This window comes from Numida meleagris, chromosome 2, assembly GCF_002078875.1.
Source record: "Numida meleagris isolate 19003 breed g44 Domestic line chromosome 2, NumMel1.0, whole genome shotgun sequence".
In the NCBI taxonomy this organism is placed as follows: domain Eukaryota; kingdom Metazoa; phylum Chordata; class Aves; order Galliformes; family Numididae; genus Numida; species Numida meleagris.
In genome coordinates, this window is record NC_034410.1 from 68,137,653 (window position 1) to 68,153,894 (window position 16,242).

Here is a 16,242-nt window from a genome sequence, read left to right on the forward strand (position 1 = left end):
ACAGATGGGCTTATGTAACAAGTCTCTGCAGGAAGTTAAGGACTGCTGCCCTAACAGGCAGGCTCCTCTTCCTGCTATGAGTCAATTAATTAAAACAAACATGAAGTGAGGATGACAGTGTAAGTAACATAATAGGCTAAGGTAAAGTTTTGTTAGCATGAATGAGGTACACTTTTGTCTGCTGTTAATGAAGCAAGCACCTACTTCACAGTTCAGGACTGGTATAAGTTTAACATTCCATCTCACTAGAAGGCTTACACCAACTTTCATTTTAGCTCAAAAGCTGACTCTAAATACACACAAGATTTCTGTATAATTTAAGGGAATAAGATGGAATTGATGATCAAGTTCCAATTAGTACCAGAAATCACTGATAAAAATGACATGTTAATCTATCAGTCCTTAGTCATAACCATTTTCACCTTGATTTGATACTTTTTATTTTTTATAAATGAGATAAGGGATTTTGGCAGAAGAGATTTTAGCCCACATATAGCACTGAATAGAAAAACGAGATTATATATTTTACACTCTGAATCAAGATTTTTTTTTTAATAACTCAAGATCATTAACATTCATTTCAGCATCTTGTGAATCAATTGTGACATTTGCGCATCAATTCATAATAAGCACCCCTACAAATAAACAAAGCATAATATTATCTCGTTCTCTTCGGTAAAGAGCAACATGTTCATTCTTATACTTCTCTGATAAGACTGTAATGAAGCAGTATTTTCCTCTCAATGGCTAGTTCAGTCTTCCTCTGCTGGCAGATTTACTGTATTTCTCAGTCTTCCCTATTTCCACAGGTGATAGCTTAAAATACCCACATTTGACCTGAGGGATACAGAGTAGCTCATTCCTGTTAAAATGAATGAGAACTCTAAATTCTGAAAGTTTTTCTTCCCCAGCTAAACAGGTTTCTGTTCAGAGTATTAGACCTGTCCCTTAAGGCAAAGATAGAAATCAGTCATCCAGACAACTAGCCTCTTTCCTCAGGTTACTTCATATCCAAAGTTTTATCTAATCTCCCCAGAATTATTTTACATAACAAATATTGTTAAGAAAATCTGGTCAAGCTTAAAGTTCTATCAGCTGTGATCGTATGCCTTGAAGGGCAGAAGACCTTCCTACAGTAGCCCAATCACTTCCTCATGAACACAAGCTTACAATTATTGCATCAATACTAATGGCAGAATTTTTACTTCAGGGAAATAGGAGAGAATGCCTCAGTGCTAGAAAAGATACACAGCATCTATAACTTTTTTTTTAATTAGAACCTACAAAATAGGGGTGCTCCAGTCATATCCAGGCACATTCAAGTCTCTCCAATATTTTAATTAAATTTTGAAAATGTTATTTCTGTTGGCAGTGCTGAAGTATCCATCTCTCAAGCCAAAAGAGCAGACGAGGGGAAGGAAGGGAGATTGTTAAATATATGCATGTGACATTGCAGAAGACAGATTGAAACAATACAGATCTTCTGTAAGGTTTGCCTCAAAGCTTATTTGCTGTCTAAGAACTGCGTCATGTCAGCAACTGAGCAGTCAGTACTGGGTGCCAGAGCAACAGAAGTTTATCCACTCTTCTGAAGTGTTAGACGTAAAAATTTCTCATTAATTAGCTCACTTCTGATTAACCAATTATTAAAATATTAAGAATTAACATTTTACAAAGCACTCTATTACATCATTGTATGTGGAGATGCATTCCATAATAACTGCATTTATACACATGTATAGAACTTAACATTATCTTTTTACTCCTAGAATATTCAAACAGCAGTAATTTATGTTCTTGGTTATTCCACTATCAACCTAACATAACCTAGTTAACTACAAAGCACTCATTTTATACCACTACACTATGAAGCAAACTTTTGGTAAACATGCAACTATGGTGTAGTAAACAGATATGAGATATAATAAACTATTTCTTCTAATTGTAAAACTTTTAGCAACCAGTTAAGCTCCCTCAAGAGTCTGGTATCCCCTCAAAGCTTTTTCTTAAATTAGATTGGCTCCAATGCAGCTCCAGATTTTTAGATAGCTAATTCAATGAGTATGAACTATTAGGAAATTCTTAGAGGAAGAAAGAAACAAAGCACACACTGACATTTAGAAATTATATTGTCTCTTAATCAGAAAATAACACATTAAAGGTGATTCATTGCAATCGCACGCTTTCTATTTTAACTAGAAAAAAAGCAAGCAGTAATGGTAGGATACTACTTCTACTTTCTTCTTCAAAGTATGATAACTGCCTTCTAAACAATCAAAACAAAGCACTAGGCAAAAATACAACTACTTAGATTATCATCTATTCTCTTAGATGATGCAATAGTTGACACTTTACACTTCACCGAGTATAATCTGCAATATTACCCAAAAGGCTCAAAACCATAAAGGATTCTGTGACAAAAAATAGTAGTTGACAGTGAAATACAGTTGAGTTGGCACCTTAGGACATGTGGAGATGTGACAAGTCCATAAGTTCTACATCTTGACTGGGAAAGCTGCCAATGTCATCATTGTTACCTACTGTTAAAGCATTCATAACAAAGCTCCAATTTTTCCACATGTTTAGGGAGGCAGCAGTGTTTTAAAGCCTCTCCACATGGTCTATCACGACTTCACTAACACTGTCTCAACTGAAGTAAGCTACAGTGACACTGTACAGCTAATGCAGAAATATATTGTTACAATACAAGCGTTTTTGTAGCAGTTTCCTTGAAAAAAATGTATAATTTGATAGCCTGTTCTTAGAAATAGAAAAGCAATCATTACAGGAATCCACAGATTCCACTGAAAAGCTCAGCACAAAGAAATCAAGTCTTGGTTTTAGCGCAAGAAGTTGCATAACTTTTAAGAACGCTGCTGGCTTCAAAATGAATCTACTATAATCTACTTTTAAGCTTACATATATTCACAAGACCTTTCTATTGATGTTACCAGTAACTGATTTCAAAAGTTCAGTTTTCATTGATATGATAAGTTTTAATATCTGGAGACACATCAACACAACATAAAGTCCAGAAGTCTGTTTAGTACGTATGATTTCTAGTAAAGTAGAAATATACTGAACTTTGTAGATGGTTATTTCTTCAATCGTTCTTTATTTTTCCACTACTGAAAATAAAATAGTTCATGAAAATCTATTTAATGTACATGTTAGCTCACAAAAATCAGCTTGTCTCATTCTAGCAACTACTAATGTGAAACAGGAAAAAATTGTAGAGTAAATAATGTATTTTTATACACCTGAGATTAAGCTAATATACCACAAGATGGCAGATGAAGGCAGCGAAAGTGGCAGTCTGCAGGACAACATAAATTTGTTCTTACTGACCCACAACTGGCTTTGAAAATAGTTTTAACTTCACAATACAGGAAATAACTTTAAGAAGTTGCATTACAAAAACAGATAATCTCTTCACATTCTTAGAGATGGTTTAACCTGCTCAAACTACTGCCACACATATTTAACATTTATAAACATGATTTACATACAAATAAAATTATTCTTTGAAATCAGAATTCATTTTCCCCATTCATCCTCCTGGTTGTAAATCCAGAGAAGTGAGCAGCAACCCCTCTGTCACCAGCATTATAATACACCAGACATGGGTCATGGAATTCTGGAGTTCAGTTTCTTTATTTGATGAGAATTTGTAACTCTACCTCTTCCACACAAATATTTTCAACCACTACATTACAGATTATTACATGAATTCAGTGCAGTTTCTCTCATTTCCACTGCTGATTTTTTTCCTTCTGCATTCTTAAACATACAAGAGTCTAAGCATGATACCCTGTAGTTTCCACTACCATGTAAAAAATTGGGAAAAGAGAGACGAGAAGTTTTAGTTACTGATTTAGTAAGTGCCTGATATAAATTCACTTCATCTGGGTTACCAGTTCAGAGCTCTGAAATCCTACATCCCTGTTAAGCATTTTAAAATTGTTTCACACAGGAGCACAGAGAAAAGTCCATGGAGTAGCAGCCAATTTGTAAACCTCTCTGCGCTCCTTACCTATTCTGGCATAAAACAATTCTGCACAGGCTCTTTTGTGGTTATTATCTGAAGTAACTTACAAAAAAAGTCATGCATCTACAGCATCCATCCCCGAACCATGCCTGAATTCACTGTTCCTCCTTAATCTTTTTTTTTTTCCCCCTGATGCTTGATACCTACACGAATATCTTACCGAAACTGTACATTCCAGATCTTTCAAGTTATGCAAAAAAGAAACCTTATGTTACATCTAGGTCACTCAATCTGTGCATCCAAGACAGCTCAAATGACCTACCATACTTAATAGGCAGCACCCAGAACACATTCCCTTCTATTTTGCAATTCATGCCTGTAATTTCTGACAGAAAATAAATGAGACTGAGACGTGAATGAGAAAGGTGAACACTGATGAATCATATATATGAAAATCTTACCACACGACTGATAAGTTGCATTCATTCATCCTCTGACCTTTTGACAGCCATACACAATGTTGGTTTTTTTTTTCCTCTCTCCAGAGAATGTGTGCATTAAGTATCTTGATGATTCTTTATTTCCTTAATTCAGTCAAGGAATTACCCTGAGTTGGAAGTGGCCCACAAGGATCATCTAGTCCAGCTTCTTGCTCCACACAGGATCAAGCAAGCCCTCCACAGCCTCCACCATATTTATAGCTCTTTAGATCATCTCTAATAGTTTTATACCCTTTTTGTACTGTGGCACCCAAACCCTCGCACAGTGCTCACGGTGCAGCCTCAGAGCAGGGCAGGGTGGGACAACCCCCCATCCTCCCCAGCAGCAGTGCTGGGCCTGATGCACCCCAGGGTATGGTTGGTCATTTTGCCTTCTGAGGCACGCTGCTGACTCACATTCAACTTGCAGTCAGACAGAACCTCCAGATCTCTTTCCACAGGGCTGCTCTTCAACCTCTCATCCACCAGACTTTACCTATATCCAGGGCTGCCCTATCCCACATGCAGAATCCAGGACTTCCTCTTGAACTTCATGGAAGGACTCTCTACCATCCAGCCAATAAACAGCTTCTCACAATTTAGTTCTGTCCACAAACTCACTTGGCATACCTTCATGATCTTCAAGTCCTGCATCCAAGTCATTGATTAAAATATTAAAGAGAACTGGCCCTAAAACGTAGCCTTTCAGAACTCCACTAGTGAACGGCCACCAGCCTCACTTAAATCCACTTACTAGAATTATTTAAGCCTGACTTACCAAACTGAAAACCTTTTGTCTTCCATTTTACAATTGCTAACAAATATTTGTAAAGAAGCTTCTGAAATTCAAACAATTGAAAAATCCCATTAAGCCATTACAAATTAGCCTTAACAGCAATAGAAGTTACACAATACTTTGCTTTAGGGGCCAGGAGTTCTGTATATATATCTGTTTGTCTACATGATAGGCAATACTATGGAGTTGGATACAAATAGTATTATAGCAAAATTAGGGCTTCTGTTTGAGGTAATGAGACATCTCGCAAGATTGAAAAAAACAGCCCAGCTGTCTTAGCTGTAAGGCACATGTGGGATAGTTGACAAGGCATGTAACTCAAAGACATATCTGAAACGGAATCTACCTGCATTTGAGTTACTTTAGAAATAGGGGCAGGCAGCTGAGTCTAGTTCAGTCATAACAGAAAATATTCAGTCCTTTTTTTTTTTTTTCAGCCAAATCAATGCTACTGAAAAATAAATACATGCAGATCAGGTAAAAACAGATAAAGGAATAAACATGAACTGAATGTGTAACATTGCCAACATTCACAAAAATGCAGGCAGGTGGCTGAACTGCGGTTAAGCAGAACAGGGTAACTGCTATTCAGCTATTTCTGGCAGTATAAAAATCACAGGAAAATATATGCCATAGGAAATATCCGAATTCAGCACTAAGCATAACCTGATGGATAATCCAATCATCAATATGTACAGGCTTACCATGAAGAAATATTGCCTCTCTCATGTTATTTGGGATGGTTTTCTTACTGGGCCACACTTGCAACGTAATTCAATAGTCATAAACATTGAAATGCCCGGGTACAGAACCACAGCATTGTGACAGACTTGCTGGTGTCCACACTGCACAATTTTGGTTTCATGACCTAATGTTAGAGCTCAAGCACAATGATGTAATACCTTAATATTTTTAAATTAGGACAGGCTTCCATTCCATGACATGAAAAAGTTGAAACCAAAATTTATGCACTTTTTTTTTTAAAAAGAACCTTCTCTATAAAACCTATCTTCAGTGTTCTGATAGAGAAGGAAAACTGGTAACCACTGTGGTTTTTCTTTATCAGTATTGTTTCAGAAACAACTTTTTCCACCTAGTATTATTTCCAAAAGATGCTATATTTTATCTTTTTGATTATCTAATGATTAGGAAACAACAAGAATAATAGTTTTCATAGCACTCTAAAGGCATAAACGCAATTATACCAAAGCAAAGCCAAGTAATTTTGCAGAAAGAGAATGTGATAAACAAAAATACTGTCAGCTGAACACGGTGGAAGCAATAGGGGAAAAAATGGATCAAAACCATAATACTGCACTATTGTTTTGTTTCCTTTTAGTATCTGCATCAATAATTTCATACTGCATGAGGATTCATTTACTGCACATGTACATTCATTTATGTGTAGAAGCTGTGGAGTTTCATTTACTTGCCAAAAACTAGAATAGAGGGGAAGCAGCTGATCTTGCCACTGTTCCAACTCATTTCAAAGTTGAATGGAATAGCACTGTTTCCTAATGAAAATGTCCTATAAATAAAAGTTTCCCTTAGTTTTCCATAATATTTTCAAAGTCTTAAAGCAAATAAACATAAATGAAGACATAAGAAAAAGCACCCTCAAAAGATTTCACAGAAAATATACAGACAGTGTACCAGCACTCTAACAGAAATTATTCAGGAATTCTTAAGAATTCATCTTAACAACAGAATACAAAGGCATCACTCACAAAATGCTAACTTATCTATAATTGCACAACGCATGAATACTGCAAATGCTGACCAATATAGGAATTTTTAGGATGGGAAGAATGATATTACTTATCTATGAATGAAAAAAGTAAAAACAGGAACAGACTGGAGAGAAATAGTTGCAAGAGGCATAAAACTGAACGAAGAGGAGGAGCAATAGAAAGCTTTTTTTTTTTCTTCCTTGGAGCTTGGCAAGAAATTACAGCCCAAGGCTTTTCATCCTAAATTTAGACAATGCTAACTTGGTGGGATTGGGAAGACATCAAGAGAACAAAGCAGGAGGAGTCAATACCAACCCAGTTACACTGGAGAATAAAAACATGACTAAAAGCTTGGTTGTAATTTCAAGTTTTGGCAAAAAATATTAACATAGCTTGAATTTTCTATCCATGCATTGCCAGAAAATCTTTACTCAGCTTTAGAAGCAGATCTCAAGAACAACTGTCTTCAGAAAGCTTCTCCCCATTATTTTTTGTGTAGACAAAGTTTTATTAAAAATAATTTCATAACATACCCACAAGTTTCCTGACTATATGAAATATAGCAGAAAAACTTTTTTTACTGATGTAATACTAATGAGTTTATGAAAAACCTGTAATTACTCCCATAAAGTTTTAAGAGAAGAAAAATTTACTGTTTTCAGTACTTTAATGATGACAACAGATGTAGTTCATCATAATAGTTTTTAGATTCATACTGTTGCTGTTGAACAGCATTTCTCTAACTGTAATATATTCTTTTATCCTGCATGTAGGACCACATGCCACTCACTGAATGAAATTCCTGACCAAAGGAAGATGTGTGCCCATTACTGAACATGGCAGGTGACTCAGAGACAGCAGATGCAAGAGTGGAAATTATGACCTGGATGGGTGGGCAACCTAATCAGTAAAACACTCGTCAGTCAGTCAGTCTCTAAGCATTCTTTTAGATTATGGAATCATTAAGGTTGGAAACCACCACTAAGATCATCTAGTCCAACCATCAACACATGCCCACTAAACTACGTCGCTCAGTGCTACATCTGACAGCTTCTGCTCTACCAGAAAATCAACAGTAAGAGGAATCCCACAGATATCTGTCCTGAAAGGAATCAGTTAGGCAGATGATATCTACTTACAGGAAGACACATACACTTAAGGACAGGTCTGCCACTCAGAGAGGCCTTCACAAACTGGAGGAACAGCCAACAATAGGCATGACTCAGGAAAGACAAAGCTGAATGCTGCCCCTGGACAGGAAGCACTGAAGCAAGGACACATGCTGGGTGGGGCCTAGCTAGCTAGGAGAAACTCAGGCCTAAAGAGCTTGGTCCAAGCCAGGACACAGACATCCCTTGGGAAGTACAGTCTGTGGACAATGCTCAGGACTAGGACTGCTTAGCAGAGCTAGAGAGTCTGGATGATGGCCTTTGTTAGAGTAAAAAGCTGATGAAAAAGATATTAAGTGATAGGTTAAAATTGAACCCACACAGTCTACTCTAGTTATAGTTATGAAGTAGGATTGTGGAAAAGATAACACTGCCTCCTACGGTATAACTGCTCAAATTCTTCCAGGAGCATATAGCAAAAGAAAGCTATAACAGGGCCTTCTATTAAGATATAAACCCCAGGGAGTGATAATAGGTTAAAAAAAAAAAAAAGGAAAATTTGCTCACCCATTCCAATAGCCATTCCAGTTATACTCAGAGTATAATCTCTACCCAGAAAGACACCACTCCCTTGACTGCTAACACTTAAATGAGGGTGAGAAGGAGTGGATCCTGGCTCCACCCCTTCCCATCACTCAGGTGCATTGTTTGCACCTGAGCTCCCTGGGCTAGCCCCACCTTCTCACCTGGTGCTTAACCATTGGTTCATGCTGTGACCTGGCAATTCCACTGCAAGGAAGAACAGTTTCTGGATGGGGAACATTCACAGCCACTGCTCTAAAACCTGAACCTTCTACCCACATGATCCCATTTATAGTTGATTAGGAAAACTATTTTTTGCCTAGTGGGCTCAGAATTGAGCCAGGCATTTGAAAGTAATCAGACTTCTTACTGAAGAAGGAAACTTGTCTCAGGAAGTCATAATGTAAGCAGTTAGACAGCCAGATCTATGGAATGATATAACAGTCAGAAGGTCTCAGTGATGAAACTGCACACACAGGGGGAACAACAGGGCACAGCAAGGGCTGGCTGCGCCATATAGGGTGGGAAACTGGCGCAATGTGCAGCCAGGGCCCTATCCCATGGTACCTGGGCAAAGTGGAATCAGAGATGGTTGGCAGGTTCAATCAAGAAAGCCTATAGTGATGAGGCAGGTGTGAAATCAAGGTGAAAAAAAAAAAATAAAAAAAAAAAATCAATCTGCCAGTGCAAAGGCTAGGGTCCTGTCACCAGCCCCTGTAGCCAAGCACAGACAGGAGTGAATCTAAGCTGAAGACTAAACCCACAACACACCATGAGTGGGTGTTAAATGCTCCTCTTGGCCCGTGCACTTGGGTAGATGGAGGCCTCACGTGAGGCTGGTTGTGGCTGATAAGGCCTATTGCTGTTCTCTCAGCATAATAAGGAGAAAAAAAGCTGTTTACTTTCTTTTCCTCTTCAGTAGCCAAATCAGTAATCAAGTTTTTGTTAACTGGCAACAGATTAAATTAAATAAAATTCCTGGAATTGAGAATGTTTTACACTCTCATGAGAACTGGAATACTCACCTGCTGATGATAGTCTAATGAACTGGGGCTTGTTCATCCTGGGAGAAAGATGGCATCAGTGGGATGTAGCAAATCTGTCTAGGCTTATTGGTTGTTCAGAAGATGGAACTGCACTCTTCACAGATATGCATAGTGAAAGGCCTAGAAGCAGTAGACAAACTGAATCAGGAGAGTTTTAGACTGAATATAAAAAACAAAACTTTTTGTCATTTTGAAGGTGGTCAATCCAAGAAGCAGGCTACTGAGAGAGGCTGTGCAGACTCCATCTTTTGATGTTTTCAAGACTAGACTGGATAAAGTCCTAGGCAAACTGGAGTGACCTCAAAGCTGACCCTTTTTTTGAGCAGGAGACCAAATGTTTTAATGTTCTTCCAGCCTGATTTTCCTTCTGATCCCATTATTCTTGTAGATAAAACATAAGATACTTTTTTTATGAAGAAGTCTGGAAGCTAATTGTAAGGAATCAAGACTCAGCTATTCCTTACATTTCTTGGTGAAAATAAGATATACCGTACGGATTAAAGCCTAACTTGTTTCAGTCAGGGGTGAATTGGCAGGACGTCACTATTGACTTTTTTTCCTGCTTACGACATTCGTCTTATATTAACAACTGTCAGATTCTATTTGTGAGGTCATCTATAAGATCGTAGAGTATATGTTATTCTTCCTTCCCCTCCACAAAGGACCATCTAGCATTTTATTCATCAAATTTTTATCTATCATCACTTAGAGAAAAAAAACTTCCAGTGACAGATATTTTGTAATCTCCCACAGTAGCGTCAACCTATCTTTCTCAATGTCATTATAGAATTCTCTTTATGGCTTGTATGAATCTTCCTTGGTACTGCTAATTTCACTATCATATGTGCATGGATATAGATTACCATTTTTATTCCCCCTTTCTCCTTGCTGGCAGCAGTTTCAAATGCATCCAAAAACTGTCTCCCCATCCATAACCCTGCTTTCTCTTCCATCCCAATGCCTAGGCTTCTCTGTCTGTCCCTGATTATTTCAAAATTTTTAGCAATTGAATTTTCTCTAGACCTCTGATTATTCTCTTTGCAGTTCTTACTACACTTTATAGTTTATCAATACTTTCCTCAAAATACAGCATCTAAAAAAAGAAAAAGAAAAAAACAGAATATTCCTTGCTTAGCAGCATGTAAGAACTATTTCACAAAATTTGCAGGCTTGCAAAAGATACTCAAAGATTTATTAGTAGATACACTCGCAATGCACATGCATGTACAGTGCAGAACATCCTTCAACCGTACCATATATCAAGTAAATGCCTTTAAAAACATTTCAAAAGAGAAACCTTGGCTTATTCAAGTTTATTTCCAGTCTATATTTAAATTGATATATATATCATTTGCTCTACTTCTAAAGGAGAACATGGCAACATACTGGCAAACATTCTAGTATTATTCCATCTTTCTTCTTACAAACAAAAGACCTCAACAATTTTTCATCAGACTTCTGAGAAGCTTCCATGTCAGAAGAGACAAAGCATGAAAAGTTTCAGCATACCTATAAACAGATTTTTCATGTCACAATCGATTAAACATGTTAGGCTACAAAGACAACCTTTACATCAGCTTAACTACAGCAGCTGTTATGGTTCAGATTTATTTCCAAATTACACCTGCACGGTCCTTCTTGCCTTTTAATTCTGCATTGTGTTGTCTGCCTTTCTTAAGTTTCAAAAACAGTATTTCTTCCTCTCTTTCTGAATTGCAGCTTTTTTTTTTTTTTTTTTTTTTTTTACACTGTATTCTTCTCTCCAGCTGATATATTAACACTATTGTTTTGACACCTGTCAGACATACCGTGCCACCTGAAACAATTCAGTGTTTTTGTGCTTCTGCAGCAGTAATTTGTCTTTAGGGCAATGGATTGAAAATACATTGTATCATTTGATACAGTATATGATCCATCAGATCCATAAGCACTTAAGTGACTTTATATTTCAGAAATTATTGACTTCATAGAACTAATGCGCCCAATACATGCACCAAAGCTTCCCTCCTTAGCTATTGTCTTCAATACAATTGCTATACAACATACTTTTTAAAGTTTTTCTTTAAGTAAAATGAGGAAGAAAGAAAAGAAATAAAGAGAAGTAGCTCATTCTTCTGCACCATTGCCCACGATGACACCCTGTTTTAAAAAAAACAAACACTTAAATGTTACACAAGACCAATCTCTCACTATCTTACGCTATTACTGATTTAAAAATGTGGAGAAACCTATTAGATAAGCCTAATTACTGCCCTGGGAAGCCTTAATGCAACTAGATGAAAAGATACAGGACTAAGATCACTCTTCATTTTAAAGCCCAATTTAGGTAAAACTCATAGAAGTATACAGTCACTGTACACACATAAATGCACCAGTAAATAAATAAAGGAAAAAATATCCTCACAACATCAGCACATTTGAGCAAGGTCAGCCAAGCACTGCTAAGTCGTGGTAGAACAGCAAGCATGGTCTGTTTATAATCAATAGCACAACTGGGTGCTAATGATGCAATCAGTCTTTCACAGATTATATTCATTCAAAGTCAATGATTCCAAACCATTAGCCCTAAAGGAACATTCTCAGTCCTGAACATTTTTTGCAGATCACTGTGCATCAAAATTTATTGAAAACACTGTGTTGTGAGGCTCTCATGTACCATTGGTCTCAGCTTGGAATTGTATCAGATCTCCACAGTCCAGAGTCAGAGCAGAAGTTAAGAAAGCAAATATTACAGAATTTATTTTTCCGTAACCATGTTGTTCGTAAACATTGGAACCTCTTTCTTTTGTTCAGGTGTTCCTTTCTTGACCAGTTATTAACATTGATATTCAGTAACAATGCATGTGTTCTTTTATTTAACAGTTGCATCTTATTTAAGTTAGTAATTAGTTGGTATTACAGTAGCTTTGATCCTTCAGCACCTAGGAAGGACAGCACATAAAAATGAATCAAGTTTTTTATTCAGTCTTTTTTGTGTCACTCCTCATGGTTGAAGAAACTGCACTGCTCTATTGAGAGTTCCCTTTCCCATTTCAGTCACTACGCTTATTTTCTAACAGAATGCCCTAATGAGGCGCTCACAGGCACTGCAGGAGCTATTCAAGCACAGTAAAAACAAAAAGCTCAAAAGTTGTGGTGGAAGCGCTTGACAATATCTCCTGCAATAACACATTATTGTAAATATATAGGCTCACTCCAGTACTACCTCAGTGAATGTCATTTCCAGTATGCTACCTACCACCTTTTTCTGTCAATTCTAGTGAGTTTGTCACGTTTTCACGGCGTGTTGCCATAAGTGCCACATTCTGGAGCAAAAGGATGGAGAAAAAAACAAAAAGGATGATCCAAGTAACTCCAAAAGTTCAAAAACTTGCAAGGGAGAGAGAGAAAGAGGGAAGGAAGACGAAAGGAAAGAAGGAAGGAAATAATTAAAGAAGGAATTGAGCAGTAAAGGAGAAGAGGGGGAGAGAAGACTGAGTAATGAAACATCCTCCAAAACACAAGTGGCAAGAGCAGGGAAAGAGAAAAATATATTCAGTATTTCATGAATAAAGTCAACATAAATTACATTTCTGTTTTTAAAGATATCATTTCTCATACAATTCTTAATTAATTCATTTTTTACTGGAAATAGGAAGGGAATTGATTTCAGGGAAGCTGTTCTGAGAGAGGTACATCTTCCCAAATTTCCCATTGTTTTGTTTTCTTTTTTTTTTTTTTTTTCTTCTTTCCAGAAATATTAGTAAGCTTAGGAAATTTTTAAAGCAGGATTTGGACCCCAAGTATTGATTTGCATATGTTTAGGTAACTGTAAACTCCAAATGAGTTTTTAAAATGTTTCTTTACTTCACTCTTAGCTATATGTGTCTCAGAAAAGAGATGGGAAGATTGTCAAAAATTACAGGTTCATTTTGTGTAAAAGTGTGAGCTGAGCAATAGATTTTACATCTATAATTTAAACCAAAGTCTCTGGCCCCTAAGAGTATGTCATTTGTTGTATACACATTAAAAACTAATTTAAACAGTCTTTATAGGTGTGTGAGATTTTCCACATCGTTAGCTTGGAAAGTAAAACACATACAGTGGGGATTCACTGATCTTTTTTTTTTTTTTTTTCTTTTTAATAAATGACTGTCTCTAGCAAACACCACTGCACCACCTTCACTGTGGCTGTTTCAACAGCATGCAATTGATTTCAAAATGTATTCTTTTAAAATGTTTTCCCCAGTCATGCAATATTCATCTTCAATTTGCAGTTAATCAGTAGATGTTTTAAAATGTCGCTTTCGATGAATACAACACAACAAATAAAAGAGGTTTATCTTTCTCTTACTTGTCTAGCACCACCATCTTATTGCACCTCCTCACTCTTTCTTGTAAGTAAATTAACTATTTTCCTCCACATATTCTCTTCCTTTTTAGTATTCCAATTATCTCTGAATCATTCCCTGTGCAGTACTAAATTGTTCTATTTTCCTATCAACAACATATCATTTCCTCCATTCCCTCATCTTTCTCTCTGCTCACTTCTTCCCTAAGCTCTCTGCATACTCCTGTCCAGTAACTGCTGCCCTGCATCATTTATTGTCTGATCTCCACACTGAAAAGGCAATGAAGCCACTTAAAATACAGTCATCTTGATATCATAGAATCAAAAAATCATAGAGTGGTTTGAGTTGAAAGGGACCTTTAGGATCATCTAGTTCCAACCCCCCTGCTATAGGCAGGGACACTTCCCTCTAGACCAGGTTGCTCAAAGCACCATCCAGTCTGGCCTTGAATGCTTCCAGGGTGGGAGCATTCATAACCTCTCTGGGCAATCCAGCCTGTATCTGTGCTTGGGATTGCCTCAACCCAGGTGCAGGTCCTTGCATATCCTCAGAAACAAATGTGAGGTAGGTGTATACAGCATATGACACAGACAAAAAGGCCAAATTATTCTAAAAAATGAGAAACTAAGTGTTTAAAGATCCCAACAGCAGTAGAAAACAAATAACAGAATGTACCTTCAAATGTGTGGAAGACATTTCTACAAACCAGGAATATTTACCCATAAAAAAGCCTAATGAGCAAGATTACCTTTAAGCATAATTAGAGACTGATGTTTTATTGAATCCTTATTGGGCCACATCTCTTTAGAAAGCCTGCATTTTGAAGGATTTTAATGCCAAACATTTAGCCCATCCTTATTTAGAAGAAATATTTATAGGCATTTACAGAGCAACACTTCTGAGGCATGTAGTCTAATTATTAGATGGCATGCTTGATGGCTTAAACATCTGAATTTTCTAGTTTCATATTGAGTAGAAGAAGCTTAGGCCCGTACTTAAGTACTTCTCTAAATTAGGACATTTTTTTTTTGTCCAGATAATCAGCAAATGATAGTAGTGTTGGGTAAAACATGAAATATTGTAATGTTACTGTGATTACAGGCACAGAACAAGAAATTAGCTCAAAGTCTTTAATGCAATTTATTTCTCAGAATTATTTTAGGAAGATTAGTTCTCTCTTACAAATTCTCATTACTTATCTACTGTACTTTTTTTAAAATCTGATTTTAAAAGGTGAAATTATATTTTATTCATTACAGAGCTACCAGTTTTAATTTTTAAGCAACATTAACACTACTGCTAACTAGTTTCTATAAGAGAAACTTCCAGCTTTCTGATTAGTCATTTTAGACTACGTTTCCACAATCCACTGAATAACTGCACGATAAGTACTTGGCCTGTGTTCACCCCAAATCAGTGTGATCTAGGATTGCATTAGTTGCACCTTTTTACCACATATTGCTACTCCATGGAATGTAGAACTAATTAAAGCCTAGAGAGATTTGGATCCATATTCATATGTGTGTAATATTCCCAGGTTCTTCCTTTAGTTAGCTTGTGATTCCCAGGCCCTATTTGGGCTTTGAGTAGTTCTATGATGATGGATTTTCAGTTGGTATTCTGTCAGATTAGCAGTGGTAGCACTAATTTCTTTCCTCTTCTTCTTTCCAACTCATATTTTTAGAAAGCCTGCAGGAATTCAGTTAATTGAGACTACTTTTCCTCCATCAAATCCATTTAAAATTAGCCCAACAAATTCAAAATGTATAGGGAGGACTTACATTAATTTTGGTTTTATGATTACATCATTTTTCTAAGCCTCATTTTCTTAAGAAATAGTGTAAAGAATATTTTCTTCCACAGATGAGCTTGCATGTTCTGCAGTTGCCTAAACAGTTCAGTGTCTCAGCTTTTCTGCTAGTATGCCACTATTTGTCATAAAATCAGGCACAGAAGTTTGAATTGAGGAGGCTGAGAGTTCATTTCAGTTTCACATTTAAAGATTAATTAAATGTAGTCTCTAAATCTTCAGAAAAGGAAGATGAAGATAGTCTTCTGCATGTTTAAAGACTCCACTGAGGGCAGACAAGTATAGATTTATTCCCTGCTTTACTAGACTAATTCCTGAAGGATAATTACTAATATTACATCTACCACTGTGTGCAGTGACAGTCTACCTTT